This window comes from Chiloscyllium punctatum, chromosome 36 (assembly GCF_047496795.1).
Source record: "Chiloscyllium punctatum isolate Juve2018m chromosome 36, sChiPun1.3, whole genome shotgun sequence".
Taxonomy (NCBI): Eukaryota; Metazoa; Chordata; class Chondrichthyes; order Orectolobiformes; family Hemiscylliidae; genus Chiloscyllium; species Chiloscyllium punctatum.
In genome coordinates, this window is record NC_092774.1 from 34,928,522 (window position 1) to 34,954,268 (window position 25,747).

Below are 25,747 nucleotides of genomic sequence, written 5' to 3' on the forward strand. Positions count from 1 at the left end.
GACGTATGGAGGCTGTGTCAATATAAACTTTTTTCTAAATTCCCACATTCTGTCGGTCGAACTGTGATTTCACACTGAATCACAACATGTGTCACAGCGCAGACGGAGGCTCTGCGGCCCACCTTCGCTCTGCTGGTTCTACACTTAAGTACGGTGGCACAGTGGTTAGCACTGCTGCCTCGCAGCGCCGGAGACCCGGGTTCAATTCCCGCCTCAGGCGACTGACTGTGTGGAGTTTGCACGTTCTCCCCGTGTCTGCGTGGGTTTCCTCCGGGTGCTCCGGTTTCCTCCCACAGTCCAACGATGTGCAGGTCAGGTGAATTGGCCATGCTAAATTGCCCGTAGTGTTAGGTAAGGGGTAGATGTAGATGTAGGGGTATGGGTGGGTTACGCTTCGGCGGGGCGGTGTGGACTTGTTGGGCCGAAGGGCCTGTTTCCACATTGTAAGTAATCTAATCTAATCTAATCTAAACGTGTGACTCTAGTCGTTTCATTCTCTCGCCTTCTCAGCGTAAATCTGCACATCTGAACGTGACCACCGAATTCCCTTTTGGGTCCATTGAATCTTCCTCTTTGTCAATGTCTTACTGACCCTCACCACTCCCTGTACGAAAACGTTCTTCCTAATGTCACTTTTACTTCTTTTCCTCGTGACTTAAAATTCTGCCGAATCGTTATGGATCCTTTCAGGCGTGGGAGCATTTTCACAACATTATTTCCTGTTTCTAGGTCCCTCATGACTTGGAAAAGTTCGGTTCTCCGAGGAGAGCTGTCCCAATTTTCCAATCTACCTTGATTGCTGACATTCCTCAAACACCGCACCACTCACGTCAACCTGTTGAGCACTATGGTAAAAACAATGACTGCAGATGCTGGAAACCAGATTCTGGATTAGTGGTGCTGGAAGAGCACAGCAGTTCAGGCAGCATCCAAGTAGCTTGTTGAACACGATCTCCAACCATTTCATTTCTCTGTTTTCTGCCTCATTCGTACTCCAGGCAGCCCACGCTGGTTTCACGAAGGTGCTTTTTGAGAAAGTTAATCAGGCAATTTTGCACAAGTCAAGTTAAAAAACGCGGGCTCGTCCGGGATTTGAACCCGGGACCTCTCGCAAATCAGCGCGGTAACAGACCCAAAGCGAGAATCATACGCCTAGACCAACCAGCCAGAAAGCACGCACGCAGGTAATGCCCCACACCTCTTGAGCGACCTGAGACATGCTCAGTATGAAATACATTTGAGATTGCTCTCAGAATTGCAAGCGGCAAAGACTTTCCCGAACAGCTGCTTCTCACCCAGTCTCCCTGCTGCTATTTCATTCCACCGCATTCGCTGCTCACAGTGTCGTTTCCCCAACGTAGCATGAAGCATAAACTGGGTGACTGCTTCGCAGAACATCCCGCTTCTGCCCGCAGAAACTAAAGGCCCTGACCTTGCGGTTGCCTGCCACTTTAACACATCACCCTGTTCCCTGGCCAACATCCCTGTCTCAGGCTTGCAGCAGTGTTCTAGCTCCAGATGAAAGAACAACATCTCATTTTCCACTTGGAGACCTTACAGCCCTCCGGTCTTCAATATCGAGTTCTATAACTATAGGGCCTGAACTCCCCCATGTCCTTCACCCCTACCACACAAAAGACTCCTGTTTATCACCTCGTCTGCTATGACACACGACTTATTGTTAGCCACTAACAGTCTCCATTAACAGTTATTCGCCCTCTCACGAGGATCGTTAATCACTCCTCCGTCCTTCATATTGTTCTTTCTCTGAGCTGGCGGCAAACACAGCAATGAACATTGGAGACTCTGAGCCAGCTGAAACTTGCTCAGTGTGAAGTACATTCCACATTGCTGCAAGAATTGCAAGCAGCAAAGCCTTTCCAGAATATCTGCTTGTCATTCTGTCCCCGGGGGGGGGCTGATGTTTGTCTCATCCCCAGGAACTGGACTATCTCCACTGGCGGATAATTAAACCATTTTATTTCTACTTGCACGTTGTTCTGGGGGGAGGGTGGTGGGGGAATGTAGGGTTGGGGGAGGGTAAGAGTCCATTCGCTCTTCTGCTCTCTCTCCCTCTCTCTCTCTGAAACTCTTGGGGTGAGAGGTGTCAGTTACATTAATGCGGGGAACATGAACAACTCTCTCCACTGGCATATAATTCAACCATTTTGTTTTGAAACATTTCTCTGACACACGTGCGGCCCGTGACAAGCATTGCCCTCCTCAACATCGGATACAGGGAACAGGAGAAGACCACGCATGTGAAACAGGGAATTCTCATCCATTGTTTCAGGTTGCACAAATAGGAAAATAATGTTTCTGACGGAAGCTTACAATCCTGGTGGCTTTTGTGAGAAATGCCAAGACGTTTTTGACATTGTCAGGTTTTCGTTACCAACTGAGGTTTCCAGGGTCTGAGCCACACAACAGGTGGCAGGATGGAGAAGGGAATGTGGACTTGGGTAACATCCCTATGATAGAGTCACAGAGCTCGACAGCACAGAAACAGGCCTTTCAATTCCAACATGTCCATGCCGATCAGATATCCCAAATTGGTCAGGCCACTTGTGGAATACTGTGTTCAGTTCGGCTCTCCCTGATTTAGGAAGGGTTTTAAACTTAAAACAACTCAGAAAAGATTCACAAGGATCTTGCCAGGGTTGGAGTGTTTGAGTTATGGAGAGAGGCGGAATGGGCTGTGGCTGCTTTTCTGGAGTATCAGAGGCTGAAGGGTGACCTAATAGAGGTTTATAAAATCATGAGTGACATGGGTAGGGGAATTAGACAAGGTATTTTCCCAGAGTGGGGTGTCCAAAACTGTCCAAGGGCAGAAGTTTCAGGTGAGAGGGAAAAGATTTAAAAGGGGCATAAAGAGGTAACCTTTTCACACAGAGGGTGGTGTGTGCTGCCAGCGGATTTGCTAAACGCTAGTAAAATTACTGCACTTAAAAGACGTCTGGATGGGGACATACATAGGAAGGGTTTAAAGGGATATGGGTCAAACGCTGACAAATGGGACTAGATTTGTCCAGGATAGCTGCTGGGCATGAATGTGTTGGACTGAATGTGTTGGACTATTTCCGTGCTGTACATCGTTGTGACTCTCCGTCCAATACTCACTTCCTGTCCCCTTCAATAACAGTATAATTGGAAGTATATTGACATATCTAAAACACAATATTACAACAAATAATTATTATCTAATCTTAGAGAACCACGAATAGTGCATTAAATGCTTCAGTAACACCAGAGAGATCTGTGTCCCTTTTTAAGTTCCAATACTGATAAGTGCCATGAGGATCTGAAAGCCTGGAGAGAGAGAATCTGAAATTCCTACCCTTGGATTCACAGCCTCGGCCTCCAGTTGCTACAAGTGAACAGTGGTTTTTCGCCACCCCCACCCCACCCCCCGCCACCTTTCTTTCTCTCCCAGGACGAGGAATGGGAAAGGAGAAACGTTGTTTTTCTCCCCGATGTCGCGCAGAGGTACAGAGTTTCACTCTGAAACTGACAGGGCTGCTTCTGCGTTGTGACGTACAGAATCATGGCAGAGAATTCTTGGAGGAGCCAATCAGAGCCGCAGTGCTGAGAGTGCGGTGCTGATAAAGCACAGCAGGTCAGGCTGCATCTGAGGAGCAGGAGAATTGGTGTTTCAGGAATGAGGCTTGTGAGCCAAGGGGGTAGAGAAATAAATGAGAGGGGGGTGGAGATGGGGGTGGGTGGGGGAAGGTGGCTGAGAGTGTGACAGGTAGTGAAGGTGGGATAATGGCGATAGGTCAGAGAGGAGTTTGGAGCGGATAAGTGGGAAGGAAGATGGACAGGTCATGAGGGCGGTGCTGAGTTAGAAGATTGGATCTGGGATAAAGTGGGGAAAGGGCAAATGAAGAAACTGGTGAAATCCACGCCAGTCCCGTCTGGTTGAAGGGTCCCAAGGTGGAAGATGAGGCGTTCTTCCTCCAGGCGTCGGGTGGTTAGGTTTTGACGATTGAGGAGTCCCAGGACCTGCATGTCCTTGGCGAAATGGGAGGAGGAGTTAAAGCATTCAGGCACTGGGCAGTGGGGTTGCTTTGTGCATCTGTCCTGAATATGTTCTCTGAAGTGTTCTGCAAGTAGTTGTCCTGTCTCCCCAAGGTAGTGGAGACCGCATCAGCAGCAATAGAGACAGTAAATGATGTGTGGGGAAGTGCAGGTGAATCTATGATGGACGTAGAAGGCTCCTTTAGGGCATTGGACAGAGGTAAGAGGGGAGCTGTGTGCGCAGGTTTTCCAATTCTTGCAGTGGTGAGGGAAATTGCCAAGATTGGAGAGTGGGTTGGGTTGGGGAGCAGATTAGATGCGCTTGGAGGCCATCATCGACCATATTGGAGTGGAAATTGTGGTCTTTGAAGAAAGAGGCCATCTGATGTGTTCTGTGGTGGAACTGGTCCTCCTGGGAGCAGATGTGGTGGAGGCGGAAGAATTGGGAATCAGGGATAGCGTTTTTACACGAGGCAGGATGGGAGAAGCTGTAGTTCAGGTCGCTGTGGAAGTCGGTGGGTTTGTCGAAGATGTCCGTGTTGCATCGGTCACTGTTAGAGGGAGAGGTCCAGGAAAGGGAGGGAAGTGTCTGAAATGGTCCAGGTGACCTAAAGGTCAAGGTGTAATGTGTTGGTGAAATTGATGAAGAGTTCAACCTCCTCGTGGGAGCACAAGGTGGCACCGATACAGCCATCAATGTAACGGAGGAAAAGGTGGGGAATGGTCCCGGTGTAGCTGCGGAAGACTGACTTTTCTATCTACCTGATGAAGAGACAGGCATAGCTGGTGCCCACGCCTGTGCTCATGGCTACCCCTGTGGTCTAGCAGAAGTGGGAGGATTGAAAGGAGAAATTATTGAGGATGAGAATGAGTTCAGCCAAATGAATAAGTGTGTCATTGGAGGGGTACCAGTGGGTAAGCAGTCACTGGCTTTGAGAGAAATGAGGGGTGACGTCATTTTAAATCAATAAAACTCTGAGGGTTCTCATCAACACAGCTTCTGATAAAATCCTTCCTAGTGAGAAAGTCTAGAGCTCACTTACACAGATTACAAATCAGGGCTCTCCCAATATCAGGCAGAAATTATGAATTTATTCTCTCGTTAATTTGTGTAATGCTTCCCCACAGAGAATAATGGATTCTGGCCAATGGAATGTCTTCAAGGCTGAATTGAACGTAATTTTGAGTGACAGGTATTTGAAAGGTTATAGACAGCAGGCAGGAAATGGAGTTAAGGACAGCAGCACAGACATGATCTTGTGGAATTACGGAGCAAGCCCCATGAGCTGAATGGCCCACTCCTGGCCCAGTCTCTTGTAGCCTGTGTCCAGGACGGGAGAAGGCAAGAATAGAACTGTCAGTCAACATTTTTCAGCATTTTTAGGAGAACGGGAATGAGGGTGATAATAGCTACAGCAGAGTAAGAATGGAGGGTGACTGTAGCATTAAGATTCACATTTTTGAGGGAAGGAGAAAAGAAAGAATGTTCCACAGAAACCAGAATTGTCTGCTTTGAATTTCTATACTGTCTAGACAGCAATGTCTTCTGTAATCTCCTTTTACAGGATACGAGAAAGGGAGGATTTACAGCCAGAAATCTCAAAACAAGATCTGATAGAGACAATCAATTCATTGGCACAGGAATATCATCGGCCTTTGAATCTAGTAGAATGTTTTTATTTCTCTCCTGTCCTGTCTGCTTCACAAGGTTTCAAACATCAGTGAGACTGAGGTATGCATACCTGAGTGAGAGTGTTCCAAAGAACTTACTGTGGGAAGAGCTTTAAGCGGGTACACAGCCTGAAATACCAACACACCATTCGCAGCAGTAATGGGGTTCCATACATGAGTGGTCTTTCAACCGATTGTCAAAGCTGGAGAGAGACAAGGATTCTCACATCATGGAGAAATCGTGGGAGCAAAGTAATATCTTCACCCTTTCCATTCCTCATCCTGGGACGGAGAGAGAGAGGGAGGAAACACTATTCACTTGTAGGAACTGAAGTGAATCGAGGGAGGGAGCAGAGTCTGCAAAGGTGTCAGATGCTCTCTGTTCTTCTTAACGGTATATTAATTCTTTTCCCCTCAGTTTGACACATTTATTTAAATACAACTTGCATTGTGGAAAAAGATTGCTTCTTTCCACGTGTTCAGAATTGAAAGGGTAGTTACTCATGGGATGGAGCAGCATCTAAGGGATTGGCACGTTGATATAAAATGTAGACACATGTTGCTTCATATGGTGTATATCTGATATTATTCGCTGTTATAAAAGCTTTGTGGCTATTATTTTTCACATTCTAATCTAGCACTGAAGTTATATTCTGTATTTCTTGTCATCTTTTTTTATTGAATAGGACAGCAGAAAGTCATTCAGCAACTTTACTGGTTTGTTTTTCTCAAGGAGCCTTGACATTTCATTTTCATTGTCCTTGATTCAGCTCCATTTCCAGCGCCTTTGTAGGCAGCTTGTTCCAGGGTTTTGTCACCGAAATGAAGATTTCCTCAATACACACTTAAGGCTATCTGGCTGCATGAGGGTTTTCGGGTTTCTGTGTCCTGGATAATATGTGATCAGGCATCTGACAAACTACAGGAATTGTCACCTATGTTATGTTCATTTAACAGTACTGTCTGTGATCACGTATTTTGTGAATTTATTTTTGCAGGAAGACATATAGAAAGAAATCTGAAAGCAAATGATACATCAACTTCTGACAGAGCCACTTGATTCATTGGGACTTGAATATCAGCAACCATTCCAATTGAGAAGAAATGTTTGCTTTTCTCTGCTTGAGAGATTTTGGACACTTTGTCAGGAAGAATACGGAGACACCCGAGTGAGGGAGATTCAGTGCACTGACTGTGAAAAGTGCTTGAAACCAGTTACTCAGTTTGGGGAATCAAAGTCTCACCCCTCACGGTGGAGAGAGACTGTGTACCCATTCTGTTGGTAATTTCAAACCCAGAGCGACACAAGGAAAGCTCTCCCCATGGGGAAACTGTGGAAATGTGGGAACTGTGGGAAAGGGTACCCTTCCCCGTCAGTGCTGGAGACTCATTGAAGCATTCACACAGGGGAGAGGCCATTCTGCTCTGTGTGTGGGAAGGGATTCAGTTGGCTGTGCAACCAGCTGATGCACTGGCATGTTCACAGCGGGGAGAAGCCATTCACTTGCTCCAAGTACAGGAATACATTCGTCAATTCTCCTGGCCTGCTGAAATATTCTTGGGTCCGCACTGAGGAGAGGCCATTCACCTACTGTCACTGCAGGAAGGGGTTCATGAGTTCATCCACCCTGCAGACATACCAGTGGGTCCACACTGGGAGAGGCTGTTCTCCTGCCCTGACTGCAGGAAGGGATTTGGTTGGGGGGACAACTTCCAAAGGCAGTAGTGAGTTCATGTGCCATCACTGGTATTGAAAGAGCAATGACCAAGTGGTATTGTCAACTGAATTACCCACTCAACTCTGGGAGCTCCCGGGTTTGCAATCCCACCACGGCAGGTTGGAATTTAGTCAGAAATCTGGAGTTCAGAATCTGATGATGAAACCATTTTCAGGGCGAACGCATCTTCATCTGATTCACTCGTGGTTTGTTTAGGGAAGTAAATTGCTGTTGTGGGAAAGGATTCACTTAGTCGTCCCAGATGCATCCTTTACCCAGTCTGGCCTACACATGACTCCAGACTCTCTGCAATATGGTCGACATTAAACCCCTTTCCCCACCCCTGCCCCTGGAAAATGAATGGGGAGAAATTTACTTGGATACAGTATATGGGTTGAAATTGCTGAGTGAGGCATTACTTCCTCCGGGTTAAGACTGTATCAAGGATTCAGTTACAAAGGGACACCTCAGTGCTTACCAATAGTAAAGCAACTGGGGTGGCAGGGGAGGTCAGGGGTGTGTGTGTGTGCTTTGAGCTTCAGCTGTTGAAGAAAAGGAAAGCTACTTTTTGTAATGTTTTTTGCTGGGGAGATCATGAAGCTGTAACAAAGTTGGGTCGCAATAAAGATTACCTAAATTCGGACTCAGACATTGAAAGATTTAAAATCCAACAGGCTTCTGTTTTAAAGCTGCTCACTCAGCTCCCAGCACTAAGTTGCCAAAGTCTTGAATCAGAAGGAGTAGTGAATCAGTAGCAAGTATCGTTAGAAACTGTTAAGATCTCTACAAGTACTGCATCGTTTCATCAACATCGTAATGTTTACTGGCACCAGCAGGAAGTGTTGTGGCTGTGTTCATGAGAAACAAGGTGAAAAATCACATAACACCAGGATATAGTCCAACAGGTTCATTTGGAAGCACTAGCTTTCGAACCACTGCTCCTTCATCAGGTAGCTGTGGAGCAGGATCATAAGACACAGAATTTATAGCAAAAGATCAGTGTCATGCAACTGAAATGATATATTGAACAAACCAAGATTGCTGTTAAGTCTTTCATCTTTTAGAATGGGTTGCAGGTTTCAGTTCATTAATATGCAAATCCTAGAACTTCTTTTAAGTCATATCCTCGAGATAACTTAAGGTAATTAGGATAGTGAAGAAGGTGTTTGGTATGCTTTCCTTTATTGGTCAGAGTATTGAGTACAGGAGTTGGGAGGTCATGTTGCAGCTGTTCAGGACATTGGTTTGGACACTGTTGGAATATTGCGTGCAATTCTGGTCTCCTTCCTGGTTTCCTATCGGAAAGATGTTGTGAAACTTGAAAGGGTTCAGAAAAGATTTACAAAAATGTTGCCAGGGTTGGAGGATTTGAGCTATAGGGAGAGGCTGAACAGGCTGGGGCTGTTTTGACTGGAGCGTTGGAGGCTGAGGTGTGACCTTATAGTCATTTACAAAATTATGAGGGGCATAGATAGAATAAATAGACAAAGTATTTTCCCTGCGATCGGGGAGTCCAGAACTAGAGGGAATTCCTTTTGGTTGAGAGGGAAAGATACAAAAGAGACCTGAGGGGCAACTTTTTTCACGCAGAGGGTGGTACATGTATGGAATGAGCTGCCAGAGGATGTGGTGGAGGCTGGTACAATTGTAACATTTAAGAGGTATTTGGATAGGTATATGAATAGGAAGGGTTTGGAGGGATATGGGCTGGGTGCTGGCAGGTGGGATTAGATTGGGTTGGGATGTCTGGTCGGCGTAGACAGATTGGACCGTAGGGTCTGTTTCAGTGCTTTACACCTCTAAGACTCTATGACTCTATTTTATAAAAAGAAGTGATAGCTCAGACAATGCATGGAAGGTGTGAGGTTCAAGTCTGTCAGTATCCCCATCTTGAGTCAGACTGGTTCTATTTCCAAAGTAGGAATTTATACAATCTTACATGCATTGAGCAAAATATAATGTATTTGCAAATATAATTCCGCAAATTCACCCTATTGACTTACGTGCAAGTGTGTGTGTATGAGTGTGTGTGAGAGAGAAACTGTATAGTGTAGTGGAGTCACTTGTAGTGTGACATGAACCACAGGTCCATTTGAAGCCATCCTTGTGGCTATTGATACCCAAGTTTGGAATCCAGGTTGAACTTAGCCTCTGCTCGGCCACCAGAAATGATTAAGCAGTTACACAACACACGTTGGAGCGTGTAAGATGGGACTTGTCTGTTGATTTGCTGAAGGTGGGAGGCTCTGGATGCTGTGATCCAGGGCAAACACATGCTGGTGGACATTCGGCTCAGAGAGATGGAGCTGAAAGCCAGGCTGCAGACCTTTGATGAAAAAGATAACCAGACATTTTATTCCAGGAGTTGGTCATTCCTCTCCGGGCAGACCCTTCTGATTGAGTCAGTGGACACGGTCAAGAGGTGTGAGCGTGGATCAGGAAGGTAAAGGGGATCTGAGAGAAGGCTGCAAGGAAGTGGAGGAGCGAACTGGCTGGTTGCTGGGAGTATGAACAACATTGGGGAGGTGGTGGTAAGAGACAGAATAGAGACAGGGATTGTCTCCGGTCTCCGCAGTTGGTAGCAGGAGGCCAGATGACATCGGTGTCAATCTGGTGCCATGATTCGGGAACCAATGTGCTCAGGGCTGAAGATGTGGGAAAGGGAGTTTACAGCAGGTGTGGTCCACAAGTGTCAGGAGAGAGCCTCTGCTGAGGGTGTGTGAAAATTTCGAAGCTAACTCTGGACAGCACAGTGCCTCAGTGGTTAGTACCGCTGCCTCACAGTGCCAGGGGTCCATGTTTGATTCCATCCTTGGGCAACTGTCTGTGTGGACTTTGGCACGTCCTCCTCCTTGTGTCTGTGTAGGTTACCTGCGAGTGCTCTGGTTTCCTCCCACAGTCCAAAGTTCTGCAGTTTAGGGTAGATTGGCCATGCTTAAATGTACAGATTAGAGTGGGTTAGCCATGAGGAACTGCAGGGGTATAAGGTCAGCAGATGGGTCTGGATGGGATGGTATTTGGAGGTCAGTGTGAATTCGATGGGCCGAATGGCCTGTCAGAATTATGATTCTACTGCTTTCGCCATGTATATATTGAGAATTGATTGACACAAGTCTGATGTGGGAGGAGTGGGTTCCAATTCATGAGATATCAACACCGGTCCTGGGGAAAGTTCTTTTTGAGCAGTCTCTCCCCCCCCAACCCTCTGCCCCCCTGTCCAATCTCTCCCCACCCACTGTCCCCGTCCATTATCTTTCAACCGCCACCCTTCTACCCTGCATTCTCTTCCTCCCCACCTCTGCCCACGAGTCTTTCTCTTTTCCCTCACCATCGGTCGCCACAATCTTCTCCATTCCCATCACCCTCTGTTCCCCCCAGTCTTTCTCATCCCCCCATCCTCTGTCCCCCTGTCAATTATCTCTCTCACCCCCTGACACTCTGCCCCTCCGTCCATTCTCTCTCCTTCTCTTCCAGCCACTCCCTGTCCTTGCGGATGCCTCAAACCCTCTTTGATCGCTGTATCAAACCCTTCTAGGAAGAGAGAAAGAGAATGGATGTTGATGACTCTACCTGGTAGACACGGCTGCACGAGAAATGACTGATCTTTAAAATTGAGAATAGCTAAAATTATATATTCAGAAATATCATGAAAGCATGTTCAACTGTATAGAAAAGCTGCAGACATCTTTCTGAAACTTGCATTCAAATATGTTCAATTAGTCCACAGTTGAGGACAGGGTATAAGTTGTGGATGGCCTATTCCTAGTCTTGTGAAATTGATTCTGACTATGCAGAAATAGAACCATAGAGTTGTACAGTATGGAAACAAACCCGTCGGTCTATGCTGACCAGGTATCCTAAATTAATCTTGGCCCATATACCCATCCAAATGACTTTTAAATTTTGTAATTGTACTGGCCTCCACCACTTCTTATGGCAGCTAATTCAATACATGTACCACCTTTTGCGTGAAAAGTTTGCCCCTAAGGTCCTTTTTATATCTTTCCCCTCTCACCCAAAATGAATGCCCTCTCGTTCTGGACTCTCCCACCACAGCGAAAAGACCTTGTGTATTTAACATATCAATGCCCCTCATGATTTTATAAATCTCTATAAGGTTTTATAAACCCTCAGCATCCAATGCTGTATGAAAAACAGCCCCAGCCTATTCAGCCTCTCCCTGCAGCTGAACCCCTCCAACCTTTGCAACATATTTATAAATCGTTTTTGAACCCTTCTAAGTTTCACAACATCATTGCTACTCATGCTTAATAGGCTGTGAACAATCTATCTTGTTCAGGGCATAAGAGGGGGCATTTGTTGAGGGGAATTAGGTTTCAAACTGTTTTTTCTGACCCTGAAGTCCCTTTTAAATCTTTTCCCTCTCAACCGAAATCTATGCCCTCGAGCTTGGGATTCCCCCACCCTGGGGAAAAGACATTCAAAAGTTATGGAGTCACATAAAATGTCCAGCTACAGGTTTAAAAAAATGGTGGTTTCAGCTTTTTTTTAAACTCCTGTTGACATTTGACATTCGGGTACAAAATCTTGTCAGCAACACCAGCATCGCCACAAACCACACTGCACATACTCCTCGGTGTCATTAAGTCTGAATAAAGATTGAGCTTCATCCTAGACTGCAACTTCCTTCCTCTGTCCAATATCTGTGAGTACGGCACTTTCTTTTCTCACCCCCTTTTCCATTTTTTTTCATTCTGGGGTTCAATTTTTGTTTTGCAGCAATTGAAAGGGAGTGAATCCCGGCGAGGGGAGAGACTCTGGAAAAGTTCGTCCAAGATTGTGACTCAATGAGCAAACACATGGCAAATGTAGTAGCACAATGTGAAGTTATCGCATTTGCTGTTTTTAAAAAAAGCAGAAAGGAGACGCATTCCTTAAATAGTGATATATTGGGATGTGAAGAAAGTGAGGACTGCATATGCTGGAGATCAGAGTCGAAAAGTGTAGGGCTGGAAAAGCATAGCAGGTTCAGGCAGCATCTGAGAAGCAGGAGATTCGACATTTCAGGCACGAACCCTTCATCCGGAATGATATGTTGATGTACAAACAGGCCTCAGCGTCCTTCTATATCAGCAAGCAATGAGCAAGGCAAGTGCTACATTAGCAAGAGGAATTGAGTTCAGAGGTGGAGATGTCTTCCTGCAGTTGGGGGTGGGGGAGTCATTGAATATATTCAAGGCTGAGTTCATTTGAATTTTTGACAACAAGGAAGTGGATGGTTATGGGGGAGGCAAGAAAATGGGTTTAAGACCAGTATAGAACAATTACACAGTCAGACAGTGCAGAAACAGACAATCAGCATGGACGAGTTGGACAGAACAATGTTCTCAAACTAAATTAGTTGCACGTGCCAGTGTTTGGCCCATATCCTTCTGAACCATTGCAATTCATGTGCTGATCCAAATGCTTTTTAACCCTTTTAACTGGACTACATCCACCACTTGAACTGAATTGAATTTATTTATTGTCACATGTACTGAGGCACAGTGAAAAGCGTTGTCTTGTGATCAAAAAGTAGGATCACAGAGTTAAGTGGCATAGTAAACAATAGGTAAACAGTGGCAAAAACAAAGACACAGGGTCAGGCAAATCCTGAGAGTTTCAGAGTCCATTCAGTGTTCTAACTGTTACAAAACTGGCTGGTGCGTGTGTTCAGGCTTCTATAAATATTATGTATGAATTGAACTTGGTGTGTGTATGTCCTCTACCTTATAGGCACTGGACATCTCACCCACTTGCAAGTGTAAAATAAAGGACACTGCTGATTCAGATTTTGACTCGGACTGCAATTACTGGGGTGTGTGAGCTTTGTTTCTCACAATCAGCGAACTGCTTTTTTGTTAGAACCACAAGTTCTTGATTTATTTTCACAACTTACTGATATTCACATCTGCAAATTCAATGTCAAACTCTGACATCAGAAATGACATGACACCATTAATTTTTTTCTTACAATAATCCAACAAACAAATTAATAGCACACAGTTAATACCAAGTCTCATTAATATGAAATTAAATTTGACCAAATAAAATGTAAAATCGAGATGTGAGATAACAAATGGGGGAAGGGCAGAAGGCAAGAAATGCAGCATCATAGAAGGTGCTCCTCCAGGGAGTGTATTTTACCAACTACAACTGCTAAATATAAACAAACACTCTGACATGATCCTCCGGTTTTAATGTAAACCATAGCCCCATACAGTAGGTACCATTTAAATAAGTTAATAGATACAAGCCTTGAGCAAATCCAGCCTCCAGCCGGACCCCCCGCTTCTTGGAGCTCGGACCTTCCTCCAGCTCCGGGGGGTTGTTGAGCTCCTGGGCTCCGGCCGCCGCCGAAGAAGCCGCGGGCGCCGGCTCTCTCTCCTCCACCGCCGACATTTTTAATTTGTTTTCTCGTTCACCCGGTAACCGTCACCTCCCCCTTCCCGGGCCCCGGAAATTATACAAAAATAAACAATAAACCCCACCGGGGACTGTCTCCTTTTCTTCACAACTTTTGTTTGAAAAGTTCCGGCTTTAATTTGAAATGTATTTTAAAGGTATTTTCTGAGGTAAACGATGCCTGTCTGACCCCCTCCCTCCGTCAGAAACCGCCCGCTGAGTCGATGAGAAAACCGCAGCCTCGCGCCGCCATTTTTATTTTTCTTCTTCTTTCTGTCTCCTCCTTCAGTGACGCGCGTCTTCACGCCCCGCCCAATCAGAACACACCTAACTCCAGTTGACCAATGGCGACCGGCGCTGGTTGTTACTGACAGAGTTTGTGTCCAATTGCCAATTTGGGATAAAAAAGGCGGGAGCCACAATTTATTTCCCCTGTGACTGCACATCTCATTCCTTTTGTCTGTCTCTGCCCCAGGGGAGGGGGAATCCCAAACTAGAGGGCACAGGTTTAGGGTGAGAGGGGAAAAAATTAAAAGGAACCCAAGGATTAAAAAAAGTGTGAAAGTTAATTCGCCTCAAGAAAAGCCCCCTCTTACTACTTGAACAAAATAGATTGTTCACAGCCTATTACTCACAAAACAAGAAGGATGTTGTGAGACTTAAAAGAGTTCAGAAAGTATTTATAAGAATGTTGCTAGGGTTGGAGGGTTGGAGCTACACGTAGAGGCTGAATTGGCTGGGGCTATTTTCCCTGGAGCATTGGAGGCTGAGGGGTGACCTGATGGAGGTTTATAAGATCTTGACAGGTCTGGATATGAGAAAAAGATAAGGTGTTCCCTGGGACGGAGGAGTCCAGTACAAGAGGGCATTAGTTTCTGGGTGAAAGGGGAAAGATTTAAAACGGCCCCAAAGGGCAACCTTTTCACATGTAGGTTGGTGTGTGAACTGAATGAGCTGCCAGGAAAAATGGTGGAGGCTGGTACAAATACAACCTTTAAAAGACATCTGGATAGGTACACGAGTAGGAAGTTTTAGAGGGATATGGACAAAGTGCTGGCAAATGGGATGAGATTAATTTAGGCTATCTGGTCGGCGTATACCAAAGGATTGTTTTTGTGCTCTACAACTCAATGGCCAGAACCAATTTCACAAGGCTAGGAATAGGCCGTTCGCCCCTTACACACTGTCCTAAACTGTGGACTGACTGAGCATATTTCAATTCTCAGTGCTATCAGATTAGATTACTTACAGTGTGGAAACAGGCCCTTTGGGCCAACAAGTCCACACCGCCCCGCCGAAGCGCAACCCACCCATACGCCTACATCTACCCTTTACCTAACAGTACAGGCAATTTAGCATAGCTAATTCACCTGGCCTGCACATCTTTGAACTGTGGGAGGAAACACACGCAGACACGAGGAGAACATGCAAACTCCACACAGTCAGTCGCCTGAGCGGGAATTGAACCCGGGTCTCTGGCGCTGTGAGGCAGCAGTGCTAACCACTGTGCCGCCAGACAGTAATGAGCCAGACTTTATTAAAAATCTTAAAGCAAATGAACACTTAGGAGGCAGCGATTATAATATGGTAGAGATCAGTGTGCAGTTTGACAGAGAGAAGGCAAAATTAGATGTAATGGTGTTACAGTTAAATAAAGGGCAATAAGAGAGGAACTGTCAAAAATTGACTGGAAACAGAGCCTCGTGGCGAAGACAGTAGAGCAACAATGGCAGGAATTTCTGGGTGTAATTGAGGACACAGTACAAAGGTTCATCCCCCCAAAAAAGAAAGATTATTGGGCTGGGTGGGGGGTGGGGGAAGAAGACTGCCATGGCTGACAAAGGAAGTCAGGATATATATCAATGAAAAAGAGAGCCTATAAAGTGGCCAAGACCACTGGGAAATCAGAAGCTTGGGAAGACTTCAAAATCAAAACAGAAGATAACAAAGAGAGAAATAAGGAAGGTGAGGATCAAATATGAAGGTAAGCAGACCAGTAATGTTAGAAATGATAGTAAAAGTTTTTTCAATACATAAGAAACAAATGAGAGGCAAAAGTAGAAATTGGGCTGCTCCAAATTGATGCAGGAAGGTTAGTGATCGGAGATAAGAAAATAGCTGAAGAACTTAATAAATACTTTGTGTCAGTTTCACAGTGGAAGACATGAGCAATATCCTAACAATTGAGGAGAGTTAAGGGGCAGAATTGAGTATGGTAGCCATTACAAAAAAGAAAGTTCCAGAAAAGCTAATAGGTCTAAAAATTGAGAAATCTCCTGGCCCTGATAGCTACAGCCTAGCGTTCTGAGGGAGGTGGTTGAAGAATTAGCAGAGCTGTTGGTTGTAATCTTTCAAAACTCACTGGAGTCAGGGAAAGTCCCAGATGATTGGAAAATCACTTTGTTCTTTGTTCATGAAAGGATCAAAGACAAAAGCTGGAAAATTATACACCGATTAGCCTAACCTCAATTGTAGATCTATCGTTAAGGATGAGATTTCTAAATTCTTGGAAGTGCATGGTTGAATTAAAATAAATCAGCATGGATTTAGTAAGGGGAGGTCGTGCCTGACAAGCTTGAAGAGTTAACAAGTAGGTTAGACTTGGAAAACCCAGAGGATGTTATCTACCTAGATTTCCAAAAGGCCTTTGATGAGGTGCCTTATAGGAGGCTGCTGAGTAAAGTGAGGGTCCATGGTGTTCGAGTTGAGCTACTGGCATGGATTGAGGATAGGCTGGCTGAGAGAAGGCAGAGAGTTGGGATAAAAGGTTCTTTTTCGGAATGGCAGCTGGTGACAAGTGGAGTCCCACAGGGCTCAGTGTTGGGGCTGCAGTTGTTCACTTTATATATTAATGATCTGGATAAAGGGACTGGGGTCATTCCCATGAAGTTTGCTGATGGTACAAAAGTTAGGCAGACAGGCAGGTAGTTGAGGAGGTGGGGAGGCTGCAGAAAGATTTGGACAGTTTCGGAGTTTGGTCCAGGAAATGGCTGATGAAATTCAATGTAAGCAAATGTGAGGTCTTGCACTTCGGAAAAAAGAATACAGGCATGGACTATTTTCTAAACAGTGAGAAAATTCATAAAGCCAAAATACAAAGGGATCTGGGATTGCTAGTCCAGGATTCTCTAAAGGTTGACTTGCAGGATGAGTCCGTGCTTAAGAAAGCAAATATAATGTTGTCATTTATCTCAAGAGTGTTGGAATGTAAAAGCAGCGATGTGCTACTGAGACTTTATAAAGCTCTGGTTAGGCTCCATTTAGAATACTATGTCCAATTTTGGGCCCCACACCTCAGTAAGGACATAGTGGCACTGGAGCATGTCCAGCGGAGATTCACACAATGATCGCTGGTATCATAGGCCTAACAGACGATGAGCAAGCTGAGGATCCTGGAATTATATTCATTAGAATTTAGAAGGTTGAGGGCAGTTCTAATAGAAACTTACAAGATAGTGCATGGCTTAAAAAGCGTGGATGCTGGTAAGTTTTTTTCCATTAGGCAGGGAGACTTCGATCCATAGGCACAGCCTGATAATTAGAGGGGGTCAATTTAGAATGGAAATGAGGAGACATTTCTTCAGCCAGAGAGTGATGAATCTGTGGAATTCATTGCCATGGAGCGCAGTGGAGACCGGGACATTAAATGTCTTCAAGGCAGAGATTGATAAATTCTTGGTATCGCAAGGAATCTTGGTATCTCTATGGGGAGAGTATGGTAAGTGGAGTTGAAATGCCCGTCAGCCATGATTAAATGGCGGAGTGGACTTATGACCTTACTTCCACTCCTGTGTCTTATGGTCTTAAGGAAGAGCTCTTTGCTATTCACTTTACCTCCACTCCTAATGATTTTATAGATCTTAGTAAAGTCTCCTCTCAACCCCCAACACTCCAATGAAGACCGTCTCAACCTTTCCTGAAAACTCAAACCCTCCAGTCCTGGCAACATCCTGGTAAATCTTTATGGAACCCTCTCTAATAGTATTCTTCCTATCACAGAGCCACCAAAACTGTACTCAGTACCCAGAAAGTGGCCTCACCAACATCCTGTACAACCTTAACATGATGTCCCAACTTCTATACTCAATGGGGTGGACAGTGAAGGCAATGGTGCGAAATGCCTCCTTTACCACCTGTCTACCAGTGATGCAACTTTCAAAGAACTATATACCAGAACCCCCGAACTCTCCACACCACCTGCCGCCACCACCAAAGTGTCTCTGTTCTATAACACGACCCAGGGACCTACCATTAACTGTACATAGCAATGCTGAAAATTCCTGCATTCTTCACCTGAAGCCCACTGAAGGTGTTACCGAGTAGGTAATGAAATGTCTGGAAATGAACCTTGCAGCTCAGCAAGCAAACCTACATCCAAAACCTCAACCTGAGCTACAAATCTTCTCAAAACTCACTATGTCCAGCCCTTCCTTGTTTAGCAAAATGCAACCTCTCATTTTTATTCATACCTCTCTCAGACACACACACACACACACACACACACACCCCACAACACACTCACAGGCTTAAACTCCATCACACTCACACTTCACTCTTACGCACGCATTCACACACAAACTCATATACACACACACACAAAACTCTATGGAGTGAATTTGTATTGGCAGAATTATATTTGCAGATACTTTCAATTTTGCTCGAAAAGCACATACAATCTGCAGGCAGTCAATCCATGCAATATTTTATAAATTCCTACTTTGGAAATAGACCCAGTCTGATTCAAGATTGGAATACTGACAGACTCGAACCTCCCATCTTTAATGCATTGTCTGAGCTGAGATGTCACTTTTTCTTTATAAAACATTAAGTCATTTCAAGAACGTGACTTTAAAGATGTTCAGGGATTTACATATTAACCAAAACCTGCAACCCATTCGAAAAGATGAAAGACATAACAACAATCTAGGTTTGTTCAATATATCCTGTCAGTCGCATGACACTGTGATCTTTTGCTATACAATCAGTGTATTATTCCCCGGCCAACAGCTACCCGATGAAGGAGCAGCACTCTGAAAGCTAGTGCTTCCAAATAAACCTGTTGGATTATAACCTGTTGTGTGATTTTTAACTTTATCTACCCCAGTCCAACACCGGCACCTCCACACCGTTTCCAGTGAACCCAGCCCACATCACCCGCTGCTGCCAATAAACTATACAATGCTGATGAAACAGTGCAGTACCTGCACTTCTGAAAAATTTACAACTTCTAACGATACTAGCTACTCATTCACTGCTCCATCTGATACATGACATTGGAAACTTAGTGCAGGAGGCTGAAATGAAATGAGCAGCTTTAAAGCAAAAACCTCTTGGAGCTCAAAGCCTTCAATGGGAGTCTGAGCCCGGCGATAAGTTCAGGTAACCTTTATTGTGACCCAACGTTGTTACAGCTTCAGATCCCCCCCCCCAGCAAAAAGGTGTAGAATAAGTAGCTGCTTTTTAAGCAGCTTAAGGTCAAGGAGTGCACCCCCACCCCACACCACCTCACCTTCTTTACTATGGTCACCACCGAGTTGTCAGTTTGTAATTGGATCCTTGGTACAGCCTTAACTGTAGGAAGTATTGCCTCACTCAGCAATTTCAACCCATACCCTGTAAACAAGTAAGTCTTTCCCCACTCAATGACTGGTGGCAGTGGTGGGCAATGAAGAGCCAACCATGCTGTTGTGGGTCTGGAGTTATGAGTAGGCCAGACCGTGTAAAGGATGCAGCTGGGACGACTGAGTGAATCCTTCCCCACATTAGCAGTTTCCTTCCCTGAAAAGGGATGTGAGTGAATCAGATGGGTGATGTCCCCCAAACAATCATTTCTTCATTAGGTTCTGAACTCCAGATTTCTGACCGAAATCCAATTCCACCATCTGCCATGGCGGGATTCAAACCCGGCAGTCCCCGGAACTGGGTTGATAGTCCAGTCAATAAGGCAATTGGTTATCCCTTCTTTAATCCCCCTGCAATGGCACATGAACTCGCTGGTGCCTCCGCAGATGGGAAGCGCGGGTAAAGCCCTTCTCACACTGAGAGCAGGTGAACGGCCTCTCTCCAGTGTGCCCCTGCCTGTGGGCCAGCAGGGTGGAGGCCTGGGTAAAGCCCTTCCCACACTCGGGGCAGCTGAAGGGCCTCTCCCCTGTGTGGACCCACTGGTGCCTCACCAGGTCGGAGGCATAGCTGAAGCCCTTTCCGCACTCGGGGCAGGTGAATGGCCTCTCCCCAGTATGACTGCGCTGATGAGTCTCCAGGATAGAAGGGACACGGAAGCCTTTTCCGCAGTCGCCACACTTCCACGGTTTCTGCACGGGGCAGGATCCATTGGGTTTCTCCATGGCCGAAGCTTCAGCTGCACACAAACGCATGTACAGCCCCTCCCTGCCGTGAATTCCTCTTTCCAGGCTGTATAACTGCTTCAGGATCCACAATCAATGCCCTGCAACAGTAGGGTCTCTCATCCAGTCCCATTGATGCTGAAGACGTGCTCCAACAGGAACCAAAAGGCTTTGCTCCTTCTCACAGAATCACAGTCAAAATTGTTGCAGTCCTGAGGGATTGAGTGACTGTCGGACATTGACAAAGTGAGGACTGCAGAAGCTGGAGAGTCAGAGTTGAACAGTGCGCCGCTGGAAAAGTACAACAGGTCCGGCAGCATCCGAGGAGCAGGAAAGTTGATGTTTCAGGCATCAGCCCTTCATCTGTTGATTTTGAAACTTCCGTCTTCAGATCATCAAATGCTTTGTAAAAAGAGATTACAAATGTCATGACTGTCAGTGCAAGGTAGAAATTCAGAACAAGCAATTCTACTTTCTTCAGAACATTCTTTTCTTTTGTTATTCCACACTGAAAATTGAAAGCACCATCCCACACTCTCTCCCCCTCTGTTCTCAGACCGCTCTAACTCATTCTCCTGAAGGTGTTGATTCAGGATCTTACAGGGGCAGAACAGCAAAAACTTCAAGACTGACATCTCTCTGAATTTTGGATAACTCCACTGCTGAGAGTGAGCAGGTCTGATTTTGGGAAGCTCACAAAAGTGTCAGTTCAGGGTGAACCTGCAATGCAAGTTCTTGAGGAACAACCAGACATGAAGTGGTTAACATCCCTGGAAAGGAGAGAGCAAGATGAGACATCAAAGGCATTAACACCGACACCAGGGAGAAACTGAACATACAGATGTGGCAAGCCAGAGTCAGAGATAGACAGCATGGAAACGGTCCAACTCGTCGATACCAACCAAATATTCCAAATTAATCTAGACCCATTTGCCAGCATTTGGCCGATAGCCCTCTAAACCCTTCCATTTTATATTTTCATCCAGATGCCTTTCAAATGTCATAATTGTACAAGCATCCACCATTTCCTCTGGCAGCTCATTCCTTACACGCACCACTCTCTAAATGAAAGAGTGAATTTAGCACAGTGAATCCATCTTACCCATAGTGCCCAGAGGTGTGTCGGTTAAGTTAGCACGGCCAATCCATGCTAACCTGCACATCCCTGGGCATTGTAGGTAAGTTAGCACAGCCAATCCACCCTAACCTGCACATCCCTCGACGATATGGGTAACTGAACACTGCCAATCCACCTGAACACATCCAAAACAGAACACTATGGGTCATTTAACATGGGGAATCCACCCCAACCTGGACAAAGTTACATATAACACAATAAAAAGGTTACAGTCCAACAACTGTATTTTGAAGCACCGGCTTTCGGAGTGCTGCGTCTTATTAAGTTGGTTGTGGAGTACAAGATCATAAGACACAGAATTTATGGAAAAACGTTACAGTGTCCTGCCACTGAAATTATAGACTGAACAAACCTGGATTGTTAAGTCTTTCATCTTTTAGAATGGGTTGCAGGTATCAATAATATGCAAGTCCCAGAACTTCCTGTCAGGCTCCTTCGAGATAACTTAAGGTTTTATAAGAAAAGGTGACATCTCAGCTCAGATAATGCATGAAAGGAGTGAGGTCAGAGTCTGTCTGTATCCCAATCTTGAGTCAGCCCGCTTCGATTTGCAAAGTGAAATTTACAAAATATTACATGTATTGGCTGCCTGCATTGACTGCCAGCACATTGTGCATTTAGAGTTATACAGTCATAGATGGACAGCATGGAAACAGACCTTTCAGTCCAACTTATCCATGACGACCAGATATCCCAACCCAATCAAGTCCCACTTGCCAGCAACTTGCCCATATCCCTCCAAACTCTTCCTATTCATATGCCCATCCAGACTAGACTCCACCATTTCCTCTGGCGGCTCATCCCATGCACATACCACCCCCTGAGTGAAGAAGTTGCCGCTTAGGTCCTTTTCACACTAAACCCATGCCCTCTAGTTCTGGACTCCCCCACCCCAGGGGAAAGACTTTGTCCATTTATCCTATCCAAGCCCCTCATGATTTTATAAATATCTGTAAGATCACCCCTTAGCCTCTGACGCTCCAGGGAAAACAGCCCTAGCCTATTTAACCTCTCCCTATAGCTCAAATCTTCCAATCCTAGCAACATCCTTGTAAATCTTTTCTCAACCCTTTCAAGTTTCACAAAATCTTTCCGATAGGAAGGAGACCAGAATTGCATGTAATATTCCAACAGTGGCCTAACCAATCTCCTGTGCAGCCGCAACATGACCTCCCAATTCCCGTACTCAATACTCTGACTATTAAAGGAAAGCAGACCAAATGCCTTCTTCACTATCCAATCACTATCCTATTCTTCACTACCTGCGACTCCACTTTCAAGGAGCTATGAAATTGCACTCCAAGACCTCTTTGTTCAGCAATATTTTCTAGGACCTTACCATTAAGTGTATAACTGCTGCTAAGATTTGCTTTCCCAAAATGCAGCGCCTCACATTTATCTGAATTAAACTCCATCTGCCACTTCTCAGCCCATTGGCCCATCTGATCAAGATCTTGTTGTAATCTGAGGTAACCTCCTTCGCTGTCCACTACACCTCCAATTTTAGTGTCATCAACAAACTTATAGCTATACCTCTTATGCTCACATCCAAATCATTTATATAAATGTTGAAATGTACAGATCCTTGTGGCATCCACTGGTCACAGGCCTCCTGTCTGAAAAAAACAACCCTCCATCACCACCTTCTACCTTTGAGCCAGTTCTGTATCCAAATGGCAAGTTCTCCCTGTATTCCACGTGATCTAACCTTGCTCACCAGTCTCCCATGGGGAACCTTGTTGAACGCCTTACTGAAGTCCATATAGATAACATCTATTCTCTGCCCTCATCAGTTCCCTTCATTAGTTCTTCAAAAAAATTCATTCAAGTTTGTGAGACATGATTTCCCACACGTAAAGCCATGTTGACTATCCCTAATCAGTCCTATCCTTTCCAATACATGTACATATTGTCCCTCAGTTGGATTTCCTCCAACAACACCGACGTCTGGCTCACTGGTCTATAGTTCTGTAGCTTGTCTTTACCACCTTTCTTTAACAGTGGCACAACATTATTCAACCTCCAGTCTTCCGGCACCTCACTATCAATGATACAAATATCTCACCAAGAGGCCCAGCAATCACTTCTCTAGATTCCCACAGAGTTCTAGGGTACACTTGATCAGGTCCTGGGGATTTATCCACTTTTATTCATTTCAAGGCATCCAGAACTTGCTCCTCTGTAATATGGACATTTTTCAAGATGTTACCATCTATTTCCCTACATTCTATATCTCCCATGTCGTTTTCCACAGTAATCTCTGATGCAAAATACCCGTTTAGTATCTCCCCCATCTCCAGCGGTTCCACATAAAGGCTACCTTATTGATCTTTGAAGGGCCCTATTCTCTCCCGACTTATTCTTTTGTCCTTAATGTATTTGTAAAAACCTTTGGATTCTCCTTAACTCTAGTTGCCAAAGCTATCTCATGTCCCCTGTTTTCCCCTCCTGATTTCTCTCTTAAGTATACTCCTACTGCATTTATACTGTAAGGCTTCACTCGATCTATCCTGTCTATACCAGACATATGCTTCTTCCATTTTCTGAACCAAACCCTCAATTTCTCCAGTAATCCAGTATTCCCTATATCTACCAGCCTTTCCTTCCTTTCACCCAAACAAGAATATACTTTCTCTGGACTCTAGTTATCACAGTTCTGAAGGCTTCCCATTTCCCTTCACCTGAAAACATTGGTGCACAATCAGCTTTTGAAAGTTCTTGCCTAATACCGTCAAATTTGTCCTTCTTCCAATTTAGAATTTTTGAGCAAAATAGAATGTATCTGCAAATGTAATGCTGCAAATTCAAATTCATCCCCATGGAGAGTGTGGTTCTATGTGTGTAATAGAGAAACCCTGTTTCCATGCTGTATATCTATCTGTCTATTTGATAACAGATGCTTTATTTCTGTTGGTGCAAGTATGTTTGTAAATCATAGCTGGATATTAATAGTTAGATGTAAGGGAGAGAGAATTCCTCAGGTAGAGCACTATCAGAATCCTGGGAGACCCCTACTTCAGATTTACTTGGACTGGTTGACAGTCTGGGAAAAATATGGATTGGGTCTCAATTGAATAAATGTTTTATTTTTCCCGAACGTGGAAAAAGGGGTGTTAAAGCTTCAGCAGAAATCCAGCAGAGCTGAGAACAGACCAACATCTTACTCTGTGGGAACAGGGAGATCAACAGAGGACAGAGAAATCCGGACATGAAATCCAAGCTGACACCAGACTACCCTGTGATCAGTGCTTTGATGTGCAGCACCAACCATCTACGTTTAGTGAGCGTCCCATTTGACTACCCCCTCGATATTCAGGATCCAGTCCTTGCCATCCTGAAGCCATGTCCCTGTAAGGAGTCTCAGATCATAATTATTCTCTTCAATGTGTTCAGTCAATTCATTCACTTCTGTTACAATGCAGCTCACATTCAGTTTTCAGTTTCAGTTTCTGTGATCTTCTGAATCCAGTTTTGATTGCTGGTATATTTACTCTCCTTCTCCCTTTCTATCATTCTCTGATGTTCATTTCCACATCACGACATTGCTCACCAGCCTTGATTTGGATTGGCCAGGCTAAATTGCCCAGTGTCCAGGGATGTGCAGGTTAGTTGGGTTAGCCATGGGAAATGCAGGGTTATAGGTTCATAGTAAGAGAAGCAGGAGTCAGCCATTTGGCCCGTCCTGCCTGCTCTGCCATTCATTAAGATTATGGCTGATCTATCCATCATCTCAGCTCCTCCTGCCTGCAGTGTCCCAACTATCCTTAATTCCGCAATTATGCAGAAACGCATCTAATTGTGTCTTGAATATAATTAACGAAGCTGCCTTCTCTGCTTCCTTGGGCAGAGACTTCCACAGTTTCACTACTCTCCAGAAAAAGCAGTTCCTCCTCGTCTTTGTCCTCAATCTACTTCCCCTAATCTTGGGGCCTCGTCTCATCTACCAGCAGAAATGACTGGATAGGGTAGGGTTTCATCCCCACAGTGCAATGAATTCCCACTTTCCACCAAATCCCAGATGTACTCACTCACTCAGTTGCTGTCTCACAAATGAAAGATTTCATTGTAACTTCTTCTGCTCTGAGTAAGGGCAAAACATTTTTGAAAGCTGCTCTGAAAGTCCAGTCTTCACAACAACACTTTTGCTTTCACTGAAGATGACTAAAGGCATACAGCATAGAAACAGAACCTTTGGCCCAACTCATCCATGCCAACTATATATCACAAACTAATCTAGTCCCGTTTGCCAGCCTTTGACTCATCCCTCTAAACCCTTCCTATTCAAGTACCCATCCAGTGGCTTTTAAATGTTGTCATTGTACCAGCCTCCCCACTTCCTCTGGCAGTTCGTTCCATACACGTTCCACCCTCTGTCTGAAAATATGTTGCCCCTCAGGTCCCTTTCCCTACTCACCTTAAACTTCTGCTCCTTTAGTTCTGGACTCCCCTACCAT

At 45.0% G+C, this 25,747-nt stretch overlaps 1 protein-coding gene across 7 annotated transcripts in view; it reads right to left on the reverse strand.

The window, feature by feature from the left end:
* LOC140460371 (uncharacterized) overlaps positions 1-25,747 on the reverse strand; it is a 78,383-nt gene that overhangs the window by 32,035 nt on the left and 20,601 nt on the right. For 4 of the 7 annotated variants that reach the window (XR_011954039.1, XM_072554881.1, XM_072554880.1 and 1 more), the window contains one exon: positions 13,664-20,557. The exons of the other annotated variants lie outside the window; for them this stretch is intronic. The gene's annotated coding sequence lies outside the window, so the exon portion shown is untranslated. The remainder of the gene's footprint in view (positions 1-13,663; positions 20,558-25,747) is intronic. 7 annotated transcript variants of the gene reach the window in all.